Raw genomic sequence first — 15,232 nt, 5'->3', positions numbered from 1 at the left:
CGAGTCCCGCATCGGGCTCCCTGCTGGGCGGGGAGTCTGCTTCTCCCCCTGACCCTCCCGCCTCTCATGTGCTCTCTCGCTCTCTCATTCTCTCTCAAATAAATAAATAAAATCTTTAAAAAAAAACCCAGCTATAGTGCTGGTTTTAACAAGACAGATGGATATTCTGATTGCTCTCACTCAGGGTTTTTCAACCTCAGCATATTGATATGTGGGCAGGATACTTCTTTGTTGTTGGGGGCTGTCCTGTGCATGGAGGATGTGGAGCAACATCCCTGGTCCCTAGACCACCAGCCCGCAGTATCATCCACTACCTAGCAGTAACCTCCCCCTTCCCTCAGCAGTTACGACAACCACAAACCTTACCAAATGTTGCCTGGGATCACCCCTAGCTGCAAACTACCCTAAGTCAAGGGAGCTAGATGGTATCCTTACCTTTCTGCCAAAAACCCAACCACCCTCCCCGCAGTGTAAGCCCAGGAGAGGAGGCCCAGTGACACCTGTGGGTGGGGCTGGGCTTCTCCGGTTTGGGGGAGGGCATGCAGCGCAGATTGCTGGCCCTGTACTTACTTGATGCCCCCACGAGACGTGAAAAATGTAGAGCTTTCAATGTGCAGATGGCTCGCGCTGCTTAATTACCAGCCGAAAGCATGCTAACATTTTCCTCCCTCACCCTGCCTCCAACAGCCCTCCAGGAGCAGTCGAGCCATTAACAACGGGGAGCGGTTGCCCTTTTCCCGCATCCTTATCACACACTAATAATTTTATTCTAAAGAGACAAAGTAGAGAGAATGTAACATAGGATTCTGACGACAAACACACACACACACACAACCTGTCTGCTTTTCCCAGTGACTAGAGCATTGGAGCTGGTTGCTAAGCAACTGGGAAACTGCAGAATCCTGTACTGGCCATGCTGGTTTCGGAAATGAGCCATAAAAGGAATTCCCCAGTGAGAAGGGATCCCATACCATTGCCTGGTTGTCATGGACACCATACCTAAGTGATGGGTCCTGGGTTACAGGCCCTGCCTCAGAAAAAATGTTGCCCCTGCTTAAGGCTCCACTGGTAGGAGAAAGGTATGGAAACCTTCTGCCCCTGTGTTCTCCGTGCAGGCACGTCCGTCCGAGCCACTCCCTCTTCCCCACGCTTTCCCCCTGAAAGCGAGGTCTGAATCTAAGTGGTTGAGACATTCTGTCCAATTTCAGCTCTGCTTTTATTTAGTATGTTCCAGTCTTTGCTCAAGTTGGAAGGGAGTCTGCAATCTGGAAAGCAAATTTTTAAGCAAGAAAAGATGCCTCGGGTGGCAGGCTGTCTGTCTGTCTCTCATCCACCCGTTTGGGGGCCACACAGCGCCAAGATCAGGCACCAGGGCAACTCTCTATGTTCACACGTTCTATTGGAATTTTGCAAAACAAGAGAGATTAGCAGGGAAAAAGACAATAGCCATGACTCCAAAATGAAATTGGCATGTCATGCAGAGCGCAGCACACAATAGGCCACTGCAATTCTGTCAAATTAGAAACAGACTTCAGATAATAGGAGTGCAAAATGTGAGGCACGTATAAAGATGTGGAGCTTGAAATACAAAGATGTGCAGGTTAACTGGGCTTCCTGTGCTCGACAGTAGAACACATAGGCCTGTTTGTTGTAACATCATTGATCACCTCCTCCTGGACGAGAGGCTTGGGACACTGGACGCTAACCCCCAAGTCTCTTAGAGGAGGAGACAGACCCAAAGAACAGCAGTGATTTGCTCAAGGTCATAGAAGACAAACCTTGCAGAAGGGTGATCTATGAAGGACAACTGCGCATTTTTAATATTGCTGCATAACAAGTTACCCTAAAATTTAGCAGCTTAAAACAACAAACAGTTATTGTCTTACAGTTTCTGTAGGTTGGAATCCGGAACCTCTTAGCTGGGTGCCTCAGATTTCGGGGATCCTTCACAGACTGCATCAAGATGGCAGATGGGCTGCAGCTATCTTGAGGCTTGAATGGGGTAGACCACGCACATGGTTGTCAGTAGACCTCACTGGTCCTCACTGGCTGGAGACTTCAGTTCCTTGGTACGTGTGCCTCTCAATAAGGGCAGTTTACAACAGAGCAGCTGGCTTCCTCAGAGCCGAAGAGCACCGAAGATGGAAGCAGCAGTCTTTTTCAACCTAAGCTCGGAAGTGTTAGCCCATCATTTGTATCCTATTCATGAGAAGCCAGTTACTAGGTCCAGCCCATACTGAAAGGGAGGGCGTTCCACGACAGCATGGATCCAAGGAGGTGGGGACCATTGGGGGCCATCGCAGAGGCTGCCTACGACAATAATCAAGTGTGCTTCCTGGATCCAAACTGTGAGCAGGAGAGACTAGGGGTGGAAATCGGGCTCCTAATTAGGCCTGGAACATGGGTGAGGGCAGAGCAAGGGTGTCTAGAAAGGGGCAGCTAAGGGTCACTAAAGGGAGTAGACGAGAGGCAAATAGGAGGAGAATAGCCGAGAAGGGCAAGAGAACCTAGTGAATGGGGACAGAGAAGGGGTGGGAGAAGGGAAGTGAAATCAAGGACAAAATTTCTAAGAAAGCAGGATGGAGAATGAACTGCAAGAGTAAGAGGGAATAAAGACCAGGGAGCGGGGAGTAGGAAGAGGAGGGAAAGAGTTCAGAAGCCAAGAGCTTGAGCAGACAGTGCAGGAGAGCAGGGGGAGGAGGGAAGGGTGGGAAGCCATACAGAAGAGGTAGAGAAGCGGGGAGGTATTGTGGGGCAGAGGTAGCAACTGGGGAAAAGAACATGGACAATAATAGTTATGGAGGGCTAAGAATTTGACATGCATTACCTCCCTTAGTCTTCATGCCAGCCACCACTGTAGAAGCTATTTACAGGATTTTAGAAATGGGGAAATTTGATTTTAGGATCAAGTACCTGCCCAAGGCTGCACAGGCAGGAAGTAGCTGCAGGTGGGTGGTGGCAGGGCATCCTCTTGCCAGGCAGCTGACCTAGGCCTCAGTCATCTTGGTCAAGGGGGGCTGAGGGGTAGGGAGTCTGGTCCCGTAACTATACATGCATCTCCTCTCCTGTCTCTTGATCCCAGGACCCTGGAGCCCCATGTCCCAGCACAGATTTGGGAGGCTGCATTCCTTGCCAGTAACAGTAGCTTCATCACACATGGGGTGCAAGGTGAGTACCTCATTTTATCATAGGGACCCACAAAATAAAACTCTGCTACACTGTATAGTTATTTCTCTACACGTGCATTACTAAAAGCCATGAGGACACCATGTCTCGTTCTTCAAACCTCGCACTCCGCCTTGTACTGTCTTGAGGAAAACTCAAGATAATTTATGGAACCAAGCATTTACTTCTACTGAATCTACTGAGAAATTCTGCCTTATTAGCTTCACAGCAAAGAGGGAGAAGACGGGCTCTTCCCCTTCGGGCCAGCTCTTCACTAGCTGTTTAATTTTGGGCAAATTACTTAACCACACTGGAATGCAGTATCCTTATCAGTTAAACAGACAGGTTGGCTAAATGATCTTTAAAGTCTTTTCTAGCTCTGAAATCTCACAAATTACGTACCAGGGACTGGAATTAGGAGTCTGAGTGGAAATGGTCAATGGATCTGATACAGATCCAGGCTGCCACTTAGGCAGACTTGATAGAGAAGTGTTCTGAATTCTGTTTGGCCAAGATGCCAATCCATCAATATGCTTCTCCAGGGAAGCCCAGCTCCACTCATTTGTGGCATCTGTGTGCAGTACTGACTCCAGAAGCTTAATTCTCCTCCTCACCAAATTCTCTCTTATGCTATGTGAGGAACGTAGACTCATCAACTCTCCAAACAACAAGACGCCAACTGGGGCACCTGCCAGACTGACATTAGGGATAAACAGAGGTTCCAGGGTTGCCAAGAGAATGTCATGGGAATTAGGATGCCTGGGTTTAATCACACTTTTCAGTTGTTGTTCGGAGCTGGTACCTAAATAAAGGACAATATCACATACCTCTGTTTGGCCCCTGTTCTTCTGGGCAAGTTAGAGCTGGTCTGCCTCCCACACCAGGGTCCACAAGGTACCCAGGGATAGGTGAGCACTTTTGAAAAGCATCTAAGGGGTAAGCATATGCTATTCCTGGAAATCCACTGAGGGGGGGATCAGAGATCATCTTGAGAATAAAGGCTGTATATGTTCACTTCTCTAGCTTCCACCCACTGAAAATGATGGATGGGAGCATTTTGAAAAGGGTTGAGATTAATCCATTGGTTGTGGCCGGTGGTTACATTTCCTAGTATTTCTTCATAAAGAAGATATTTTGAGGGGTATACTTTACTTTCCTAATAATGAATTTCTAAAAACCTTAAAAACAAAACAAACCAAAAAAACCCTCTACACCCATCATGGGGCTTGAACTCACGACCCCAACATCGAGAGTCCCATGCTCTACCAACTGAGCCAGCCGGCACCCCAAAAATCTTTTTTGATTGGCAGATAATTCATGTAGAAGACACACCAGTAAGAAATAGTCATTTTAGGGACCCTTAGGGGCCACGGAGAGCCCCCACCTCCTCACATGTGCTCTGAGACACTAAGCATAGCAGATGCGTTGGTGTCCTGCCCAGAGCTGTTTACATTTCAACCATTTACATTTGGCTTGGCTTCCAACTGCCAACACTTATTATCCAAGAGTTTTCTTGGATTTCAGGAGCCCCTGCCCCTGTAGAAGGTAGAAGGGCTGGGAAATTAACACCTCTTTCCCTGAATGCAGCTATCACCTAATGACCATGGGAGCCCATGCATAAAAAGCCCGGGCTCCCGCACCTTCAGGCAGTATAAAGCCGAGGTGTGCCTTCTCCACTGCCTCCCAGAGGTTCCCAGCAGGATTGAGCACCACGTGCCCGCCACGGTGCCCTCCATGTCCTTGCTTGCGTGGACTTCCCTTCCCTGTATTACTTCCCACCCCCCTGCCTGTGTTTCCTGGCATTACCTCCCTAGTAAGCCATTTGCATGTAAACCCTTAGCTCAAGGCCTGCTGCTAGGGGAACCCCAACTTCTGCTAGGGCCATAGGAAGGAACAGAGAAAAATGATTGTTTTTTTCAGAAGAAGGATTTCTGTAAGTGTGTGCTTCCCACAGTGCACGGAAGAGTTTCTTTACGGCTCATTACCTACCTTTACAGAAATGCCATGGTCAGACGTGCTGCCAGCTACAGACCAGTCAGAAATAGAGACGAAGCCTCTCTGAAATGGTCCTGGAGGCTCCTAGGAACATTGCCTTGATTTGCAAAATTTGTTTACTCACGACTTTCCTCCAGGAAAAATGCAGCATGCTTGAAGTGGTAACCAAGTGCAGCACCCTTGAGACTCATGTCTGTGGAGTCATCCAGAAAAACATGCTGACTGGGGACAAGGGTCTTTTGAGAAGCCACAGTGCTGGAGCTTGGCGGGGCCTACACTGGCTCATCTGGTTTGCCTCCAGCAGCATCTGGTCCTAAGGCTGCCCCAGTGCCGAGGAACTGGGGAGGGGAGAGCAGAGACACCATAACTCGGAGGGCAACTGAATAGGAAGCCGCTTACGGCATGTGGGCTCAATTTTCCTCAAAAAGCTCATAATATAACTTGTCAAAAATGGCACTATGAACCCAAATTATAAGATAATTGTATTCAGTCCCAAATTTAACACAATAAAGGTTATTTGCTCTCATGCCCTAGCAACCATCTCATGGGGCGGGGAGGGGAATACCATACAAAAACAAAATGTAAACTCGCAAAGCAGTAATAAAACCAGCACACAACTATTCATTTCAAGTCTATTTTGAAAAGCCTTTGATAATACCAGTAATTCCCTATAAAGCTTCTATTCTCTTGCCACAATTCCCTTCTGGAGATCAAAAAAGGTTTTGCTGTTCTACAGCCGTTCCTTTTACAGAGATAAAATCCACTTTATTTCCCAATTTTAAACATTTGTCATTTTTTTTAAAAAGATTTTATTTATTTATTCATGAGAGACAGAGAGAGAGAGAGGCAAAGGGAGAAACAGGCTCCCGAGGAGCAGGGAGCCCGATGCGGGACTTGATCCCAGGACCCTGGGATCATGACCTGAGCCGAAGGCAGACGCTTAACCATCTGAGCCACCCAGGCGCCCAACATTTGTCATTCTTAAATAAATAAATAACCGAAGTCCCTGACCACCTCTATGCAGCTAAGCCTGCCACATAGACGGGGCTTAGTGGCAACAGCAATGTGAATCCTCCTTGCTTTGCACAAGATTCATTTGATGATCTTAGCAAGGTGCTTAAATGTAGCCCAAGAGCTTTGTCCCCAAGATCTAAAACATTTCAGTGAAAAGAAAATTCAATGGTCTACCCCTTTCCAAATACCCTGACCCTTCCTAGCATCCAGGTTGGGATGCTCCCTTCTACGTCCTGGGTGACCTCACAGGGGCTGTGCAATTCTGCACGGTGTGACTGGAAGTCTGCCTACAAGGGAGGAAGGGGCTTGAGGCACTCTTGGTTGCAAGAACAGAAATCTACCTAGGCTCCCGTAAGAGGGTGATGGGTGTAAGAGCTCATGGACCCCAAGGAGAGCTGAGTGATCAGGCCTCAGGAAGAGTGGGAGCAAGCAGTGGTTTTTGCAGGAGGGTGAGGTGGCAGACGAAGGGCAGGCAGGTGCCCCCTACAAGGGAGCAGGCCTGCCCGGCAGTTAGTCTCTTGAAGGTAGGAAGGCAACAAGGAAACGAAGGTAGGGAAAGAAGTACTGGAACCGAAGAGAAAAAGATTGCATAAACCGAGAGGTGAAGGAACGTTTTCAACACAGGCTTCCGCCAGCAGTCAGCCGCCCACTGGTGCTGAAGATGGGCTGTCCCGATTTTGATGAAGTCCATGTACTTTTTTTTTTTTTTTTTTTTTAAGTAATCTCTACACCCAACAGTGGGGCTTGAACTCATGACCCTGAGATCAAGAGTCACGTGCTCTTCCAACTGAACCAGCCAGGTGCCCCCATGTACTTTTTTATACTTTAGTTTTAAAGCTTGAATAACTCGGTTTTCATGTATGCTAGAAATGATCCATACTTGTCGTTTGAGGTTTGCTGCAACTGACACGGACTTCAGTTTGCTTCACTAGGTTTATTTCCACATAGATGGTGGCCATTCTTTGTCCCAAAATATATGTCCCGAAACTTCAATAAATCCGTGCTTAAATTCCTCTTCCATTTTTATCAGAAATGCTTTCTGGCTATCTATGATGTTAAAGGCACTGTGGGAAACATTGATATGGGTACAGACATGAGCAAGGCATAGCCCTGTCTTTAGGGATCTTATAATTTGAAAGTGGAGAGGCTATGTGGAAGGAGAATTAGACATGATTAGAGGTATATACCAGTAACGATAACACAATAAAGATCATTATCAACTTCCATGCAGGCTCTTCTTTAACATCCCCCCAGCTCTGTGACTGGAGCCTTTGACCACCCCTCGATCCCTCATACTTTCCCCCCAAGTCTCTGTCTAAAGCCTACCCCTCTTCATCCTACTCATTCCATAACCAGTCTTGGCAGATTTTTCCATTGCACATGGTCTCTCTGGAACCTCTACAGCATTTGGTCATTCCAGTATGATGGAGTTATGACTGGAGGCTCAGAGGGGCCTGTAAGATAGCCTGAATCCACTGGCGCAGGGCAGCTCTCTCAGGGAGACCCCGAGCACTGGGAACATTTGTCCGAGCTGCGGGGTAACTGGATCCCTTTTGCTACTCACTTTCAGGGCTCTCATTTCCGGCTTCATTCAGGACTTCACATTTCTGATTTCTCTCCTAAGAGTTCTTCATGCTTTGCTCACACTGGAGTATGTGTGTGTGCCCACCAGAGCAGAAGAGAGCACTCTGAAGGGTCTGCCAACCCCCATGCTCTCTCTCTTGCCTTCCTGTCCACCGCTGCCTCTCAAAATCCAAGTGAGCAACTGCTCCATACCATGCGTGTGTTGACTCACTCACACATCTCCATCAGCCCGTCTTGGAGAGAGCCCTGAGTACCGAGGACACGACACGGTGTCTTATAAAGCCAACCACAAAGGATGATCCTGGAAACCCTGTCCCTGGAGTTCCCACCTTCGTTCCCTCTGCCCTGATTCTAACGGTGGAAGGAATCAGACACCTAGGACTTTCTAGTCTGCTTGCTGCTAGCATCAGTGCTTGCCTATTACCCAAGGATCCTCACCAGACACCCCTGGCCTGCGGCCTAAGCACCGTGGGGGTAGTAGGAGACAGTAGACTCTTACTGCTTTGGAAGGGCAGCCTTCAGCACAGACCCTGGCCAAAAGCATCTGATTCTTATCAGAGGCTGAAGGACAGGTTTTACCAGAGCTCTTCTCCCCAAACTTGAAAAGCGAGTTCATCTGCCCCTTTACTCCACACACTGGGGCTTTCCTCCTATTCTTAAGAAAAAGTCAAACGCTCCACCTCCATGATAACTACAGATCACTGTGTGGCCTACCAACTACTGGCTCCTGGCCAGTTGTCCCAGTTTCCTGGGTTCAGGGCTAAAACCAGCAGAGTCCCGAGCAACCTGATACAGGTCGATCAACTTAACGAGAACGGATCCTCTCAGACCAGCTCTCCAGCATCCATGGGACCTACAGCATCGCCAAAACCCATGGGGGACAGAGAGCTGGATCTGGAACTGCAGGCTAGAGCTGTCCTTTGCCTTATTCAGAATTCTTGCTGTGTTCGGAACACAAGATAGGCTTTGCCCCCTAGATTCGGATGGGGACGGAGCAAGGAGGAACGGAGATTTTCACCACCACCGCATACCTGGACTACACTCTTGTCAATGTCGGATATTGATAGTTATTTGTAGATTGAGAAACATAGGACTGTTAAGAGTTGGACCAGGGAACTGCAACACCCAGACCTTCCTTCCTCTATCACCTATACTCCTTCCCTCAAGGTCACAAGGGAATCTAGACTCCCAGAGGGCAAAGGGACACTCACTGTAGCTGGTATTTTGGCCCAAACCCTATTGTCAAACTCCAGAGAAAAGGCTTCCTCCAACTGAATCAGAACCAGAGCACAAAATCCAAATCTCAGCTCAAACCACTGTGGTGTGAGGAAAAGCCAAGACCAGAGAGTCACCGGGGACCAGAGCCAAAGAACAAGGGAGGGGTACAAAGCAAGGAAATACTTGCCCCGATATAAAAAGAGGTGTGGCTGGGTCTCCAGGCCATGCTTTATTTTTCAGGAACCCTTACAGGTAGAGAGTCCAAACAGCCTACACATGTGCTCTGAACCTCTATTTTAAAAGCTCTAGCGGGCGCCTGGGTGGCTCAGTTGGTTAAGCAACTGCCTTCGGCTCGGGTCATGATCCCGGAGTCCCGGGATCGAGTCCCACGTCGGGCTCCCTGCTCGGCAGGGAGTCTGCTTCTCCCTCTGACCCTCCCCCATCTTGTGCTCTCTCTCTCTTACTCTTTCTCTCTCAAATAAATAAAAAAATTAATTAAAAGTAAAAGCTCTAGCGCTATGTCTGTGGCCCATTAAAATGCCCTGATAGAACCAGTGCATTGAGCTTGCCTCCTTTTGGGGGAGGGGAGTTTCCCGCCCCTGCCTTGAAAGCCACTCCTGGGCAAGTATCGACAGGACTGGGGTCAAGAGACCTGGGCTTTGGTATTTTTCAAGATATATGTGATTGGTCTGAGGTAAATCATTTCTCCGTTTCCTCACCTGTAAAATTGACTGGACTAACCTTCTGGGATTAAGATTTCCTCCAGCTTTATGATTCATCTGTCTGTCTCTCACTCACTCACACGTCTCCATCAGCCCGTCCTTTGAGAGAGCCTGTCTCTCTCAGACACGCACACGTACACACACACACACACACACACACACACTCATTCTGCCTTATCTCTGGATATTAACTCAAATGCCATGCTGAGCCATATTAGAGCCTGAGGCGACAGAAGAAAGAAAAATCATTAATACTGGTATTCTCTTTATTTAAAATGTTGATACCTTGTTCATCATGGATTCCTTAATTTGGATTTGTAAATTACTAATCTTGATTACTGAGTTTTTGGAGCCTCCTTAAATTGTACACCCAGGGTAGGTGATTCGCTTGCCTCACCCTGGTTCCAACCCTGTTAGTCCTTCTCTACATCTGGCTGAGCTGCCTCATGAGGAAAAAAAGAGACAACATGGTACCCACATTACAAAGTTCCCCAGACACAGCTGTACGGTTACTGTATTATCAATAACCCACCTCTAATTTCTAGTTGTTTGTTGTTCGTTTTGTTTCCTTCAGCCTAAAATGGAGTATGGGGACCCTCCGGTCTGTTTGTTTTTGTTGTTTTTTAATCCCTCCCTACACACACAAAATGCCAAGCACAGAGATAAGCGCTGAACGATTGGAATGACGTAGCAGGATGCGCACTGAATCCAGATTTCACACCCACCTTTCTCTTGACCTTTCACGGGATGACTATCATTTAAAAAATTTCTTAAGTCCAGACAATAAAAACACAAGCAGCTGGAAAATCAGAAAAGTAAAAACAGCCATTTTAGCACAATGTTAACAGATCATGAGAAAGAAATTTGGGGTTCATTCCTCGCTTTTGCCTTCGAGAGTCAAGAGGAGCAGAGGGAAGGAAGACTTAGACAAAAGACCTCCTGGGACCAAGAGGATTCCAGACCTCCTCATTCTGAGCAGGGTCACCATTCTCTGACCTAAGAAACCAAAGGCTGCCGCTTATCCACCAGCTCGCAGCAGTGTCTATAGGAAAGCATCTTCAAACCACACTCACCTGGGGTCAGGATGGAGTGCAAAGGATGCAGCATTGAAATGTTCTCTCTGCAAAGTCTGCATTAGAGGACGTTTTGAAGGAATTTTATTTCTTCCAATTCAATGCACTAATAAAGACAAATAACTATAAAAACGTATTTGTGCTGAAGTCCTGAGAGCCTTTATCGAGTAGACAAGTGAGCATGGGTGTCCAGGAGCTACAGAGAGGGAAGGCACCAGGCTGCATTCTCCTCTTTGGCCACTCCCTGACTGCCCTGGAGCAAATCACTGACCCTCTCCCAGCTTCATGGTCTTTGGAAAGGAGGGTCTCCACTAGAGGCTGCTAAAATCCCCTCAGCCGCTGATGTTATTTATAGAGGGGGCGCTGTGAAAGGACCGGGCAAAGTCTGTGAAATATTCCCTCCTGTCTCCCTGCTGGCCTTTTTTCATAGATAGCGTCAAATTCTTAATTAGTAGGTTTCAAACGTCAAGAATACATAGCTCTCCTGTACATTTGGGAAGAATGAAGGGTTGCCTTTTCAAGCAGAGAAATAGAGCTTGCTTAGGTGTCTACCCGAAGCAAGTCATACCCCCACAAAAGTGAAATGGAAGCATGAAAGATTGTGAAAATCGGGGACTCTGCAAGCAAAGAACAAGTGCCCTGTTGGTTTTTTTAAAAAAAGATTTTCATTCCATTTGCAACACCTTTGTGCTTCCTTTATGAATTTCTCCATCTCTTTCAACTCTACAATGAGCTATTTTTAAGACTGTTTTCCTTTCATACAGTAATGCTGTTCAGATAGGCAACTTAACTGTCATCATACTTTTTCTTAGTCTTTCAAGACCTTTTGTTATGGTGAGATAATTTTAGGCACACCAAGCACAGATCCATTAAATACACTATTTCACTAATGAACTATTGTGGGTGGTAAAAATTAATTTCATTCTACCTATGATATTCACATATCTGTTAAATTTTTATAGTTGAGAAATGAAGGTTGCAAATAACTGCAGTCAAATGAGAATTCCTCTTAAAATGTTAAGTCTGTTCTTTCATTTATGCCAAGACATATCCAAAGAAAAATCTATAAAAATACTTCACAAAATGAAAATGGTTCAACAGGTCCACTCTCGGGGTTGATGTTGCAAATGTTCGTATAGACAGAATATGTTTAGGAACTGGAAGGCCCCCTGTTGATGGATCAGAAGAGAATACTCTGAGCAGATGTGTTTCAACTCATCTGGATAGACATGTCGGCTCTTAGCACACTTAAACATGGTACTGAAGAGACCAAGGGCCTGGACTGAATGACCATACAGCTCAGCCAATGTTGCTCAATTCAATAGGTCAAGCTGTAGCCCTAATACCTCTCGCCATTTTACATTTCACACACCTCTATGGGAGGCCACAAATGAGAAGGACAGAGGATGTGGATGACGTCAGGTAAATCCTTCCCCACAGCATGGATAGGAATGCCAAGCACAGGCTGTACTCAGGGCCTGTGAAGCCACTTTAACACACAAGGGAGGACACATTTTAACAATAACAGGTCAGACCCAATAACTCTGGATTGGAAGCTGGGAAGAATAAAAAGAAAAAAAACCCATCCCCAACACAATGATAACAATAATGATCCCAGTTGGGGCACCTGAGTGGTTCAGTCCGTTAAGCGTCTGACTCATGATTTCAGTTCCGGTCATGATCTCAGGGTTGTGGGATCGAGCACTGTGTCAGGCTCCCCGCTCAGCATGGAGTCTGCTTGAGATTCTCTCCCTCTGCCCCTCTCCCCACTCACTCTCTAATAATATAATATAATATAATATTAAGATATGATATATGATATGATATATGATATATAATATAAAATATGATGATCCCAGTTGGCAAGTGGAGGGTTAGGGAGAGGGACATGCCTTCAGAGAAAAAGGGCAAAAGCCAGAGTTCTCTTTAGGAGACAGGACAAGTATCACAAAGCAAGAAAGGTCTGAGTCTTGTAGCCAAAGATAAATCTTTCCAGAACCACCCAGGACTTTGACAAATATAAAATTGGGGTTGTCTAGCAAGTGCCCCCTTACTTACAACCAGTCCCTTCCAGATCCAACTCTAACTTATTAATGTCAGTGCCTGTGGACGAAGCAGCAGCATACTGATTTTTCTTTAGTCAGATTTAATTCCGGTTTCTGGCTTAAATGTGTGCAGACTGCTCCAGAGGGCTCCACGAGCCTTAACCCCACTGCTTCATCTCTTATTCTTGACTCCACTCTCATTTCTCTCCTCCTTTCTTTCAAAACTCCAAACCACAGAGAAGAGGACACAATCAAGGAGAGTAAAAAGAAGACAGTCTGAAAGAAAACATAAGAATCCCCAAGTTCATGTGCCATCGCCCCCAAATAATGACTAAGGAAAGTCTGATGGCGATCATACCAATGCGGACTTTAGGGCTTACCAACATAACCAGACAGATCAGCAACAGCTTTGAAGAAAAAAGGAAGGAAAAGAATGAAAATGCAGTTGTCATATTTTTGCAGTCTATAAAAATAATTATTTTATTGTACTTCCACACACTCATACACACGACCTGATACTTTTTTTTTTTTTAAGATTTTATTTATTTATTTGAGAGAGAGAGAATGAGAGAGAGCACATGAGAGGGGGGAGGGTCAGAGGGAGAAGCAGACTCCCCGCTGAGCAGGGAGCCCGATGCAGGACTCGATCCCGGGACTCCAAAATCATGACCTGAGCCGAAGGCAGTCGCTCAACCAACTGAGCCACCCAGGCGCCCTTTTTTTCTTTAATATTAAATGGCAGTGAGCCAGGAAAGACTGCAGAGAATAAGAAGTGGAGGCTGCCCCAAAGAAAAAAAAGATTTCTCTCAAGTGACAGTAAATTGGATAAATGCTATTTTTAGATGAAATATATCTAACTAATGTCCAGATGTGAGTCTACCACATGAAGAGAAAAACAAATCTATCTAAAGCACTGAGCTGTACTTGAAAACATTTTTTAAAAATTTCTGGTAATAATGATTTATAATGGAAAGACTCCGACACATGGTACTGACCATCAGCCTCTGCCGTGGTTCACTTGGGAACAACATCTGCACACATGGCTTCAACATGGAGATGATCCTAAGGTTTACATTCCTGATTTAATTGTTCCTAACTCTCTGGACTTGCAACTTGTCAGCAGTATATTTCCACATGAGCATAAAGGAATAAAGGAGAGGAACCATGCGCATCAGGATTTCTCCGCTAAGCCAGTGGGGTCCTCTCATGGCCGTCACCTTGAGAGGTCGTCTTCCTGTTCGAATGATGCAGCCTCCACTCCAGACATTCTTGGAAGTCCTCCTACTCTTTCACTCAATGTATTCATAAAGCACCTATAGTTTTCCAAGCTAAGCATCAAGTGGTGAGCAGAACAAAAGGAGACCCTGCCCTCACGCTTACAGTCCTAGTGGAAGTTCTTTTGGAGCCCAGATTACAAATTGCCAAGGAAAATCAATCTTAGTACTTAGTAACACAAGTAAAGGCATTGAGTTTGATCACAGTCTTCATTACTGTGCATGACCCTGAATAATGGCTGGCCATTTGAAAAAACGTCAATCCCCAAAGTAGTCACTGAAGATGTTCAAAATAATGGGATACAGGCTTGAAGAGAAGAGTTGTACCAATAAGTTATTGGGTGATGCCCTCATGGCTAGAATAAAGGCTTGGCCTCTCCAAGTGACTCCGCGGTTCATGCTCCTACAAGGGAGTAAGGACATCTACCTGGGAAGAGCATCTACCTGGGGACAGCAGCAAGGTGGCAGGAAAGAGGAAGGGGAGAGGATGTAGCAGGAAACTAAGTGTAGGAAGTCTAGGCAGGTGATAAAATCCCTGGACAGAGAGAGTGGAGCTTGAGGGAGAGAAGCATTACATAAGGTTGTCTTCAGAGCGTTGAACCCTGATGGTTGGAGAAACTTGGTCAAGTATATAAGAGAATTCATCCAAAACTGGATGCAGAAGCACAAGAACTAGGTCAGTAACCTGGGCACCAAAGCCCAGGGGAATAGAAATATCCAGGTTACCCAAGACAGCCTGACCACTAGGAGCTGGACAGGTGATCCGGCCTCCCCTAGGGCTGGACAAGAAAGTGGTCATGTGACATGGCTTCACAGTGTCCTGGAAGTGTCTGGCAGGATCAGCCACGATGACTTTATAACCTTCGAGATCACCTGGTTGGCCCCTCCTTTGTCCCAAGATGATGATGAAGAAGCATAACTGTGTACTCATTTCTAGACAGTCAATAAAGGGTTAAGATGGAACCGGGACTAAGGACTTTGATATTATTTCCTAATGATTTAGGAAAGAGCCATCAGAAGACACATGTATTCAAAAGGATCTTTTCTCCCCCCATAATTGACAAATCATATGCAGTGTTTTGCAGGGTTGTCTTCTTCCCCAGCAGGGATTTGCATGTGGCTCTCCTCTCAGAAATTGCTCA

The sequence above is a fragment of the Neomonachus schauinslandi genome, chromosome 15 (genome assembly GCF_002201575.2).
Source record: "Neomonachus schauinslandi chromosome 15, ASM220157v2, whole genome shotgun sequence".
Classification (NCBI taxonomy): domain Eukaryota; kingdom Metazoa; phylum Chordata; class Mammalia; order Carnivora; family Phocidae; genus Neomonachus; species Neomonachus schauinslandi.
This window is presented reverse-complemented; position numbering follows the sequence as displayed.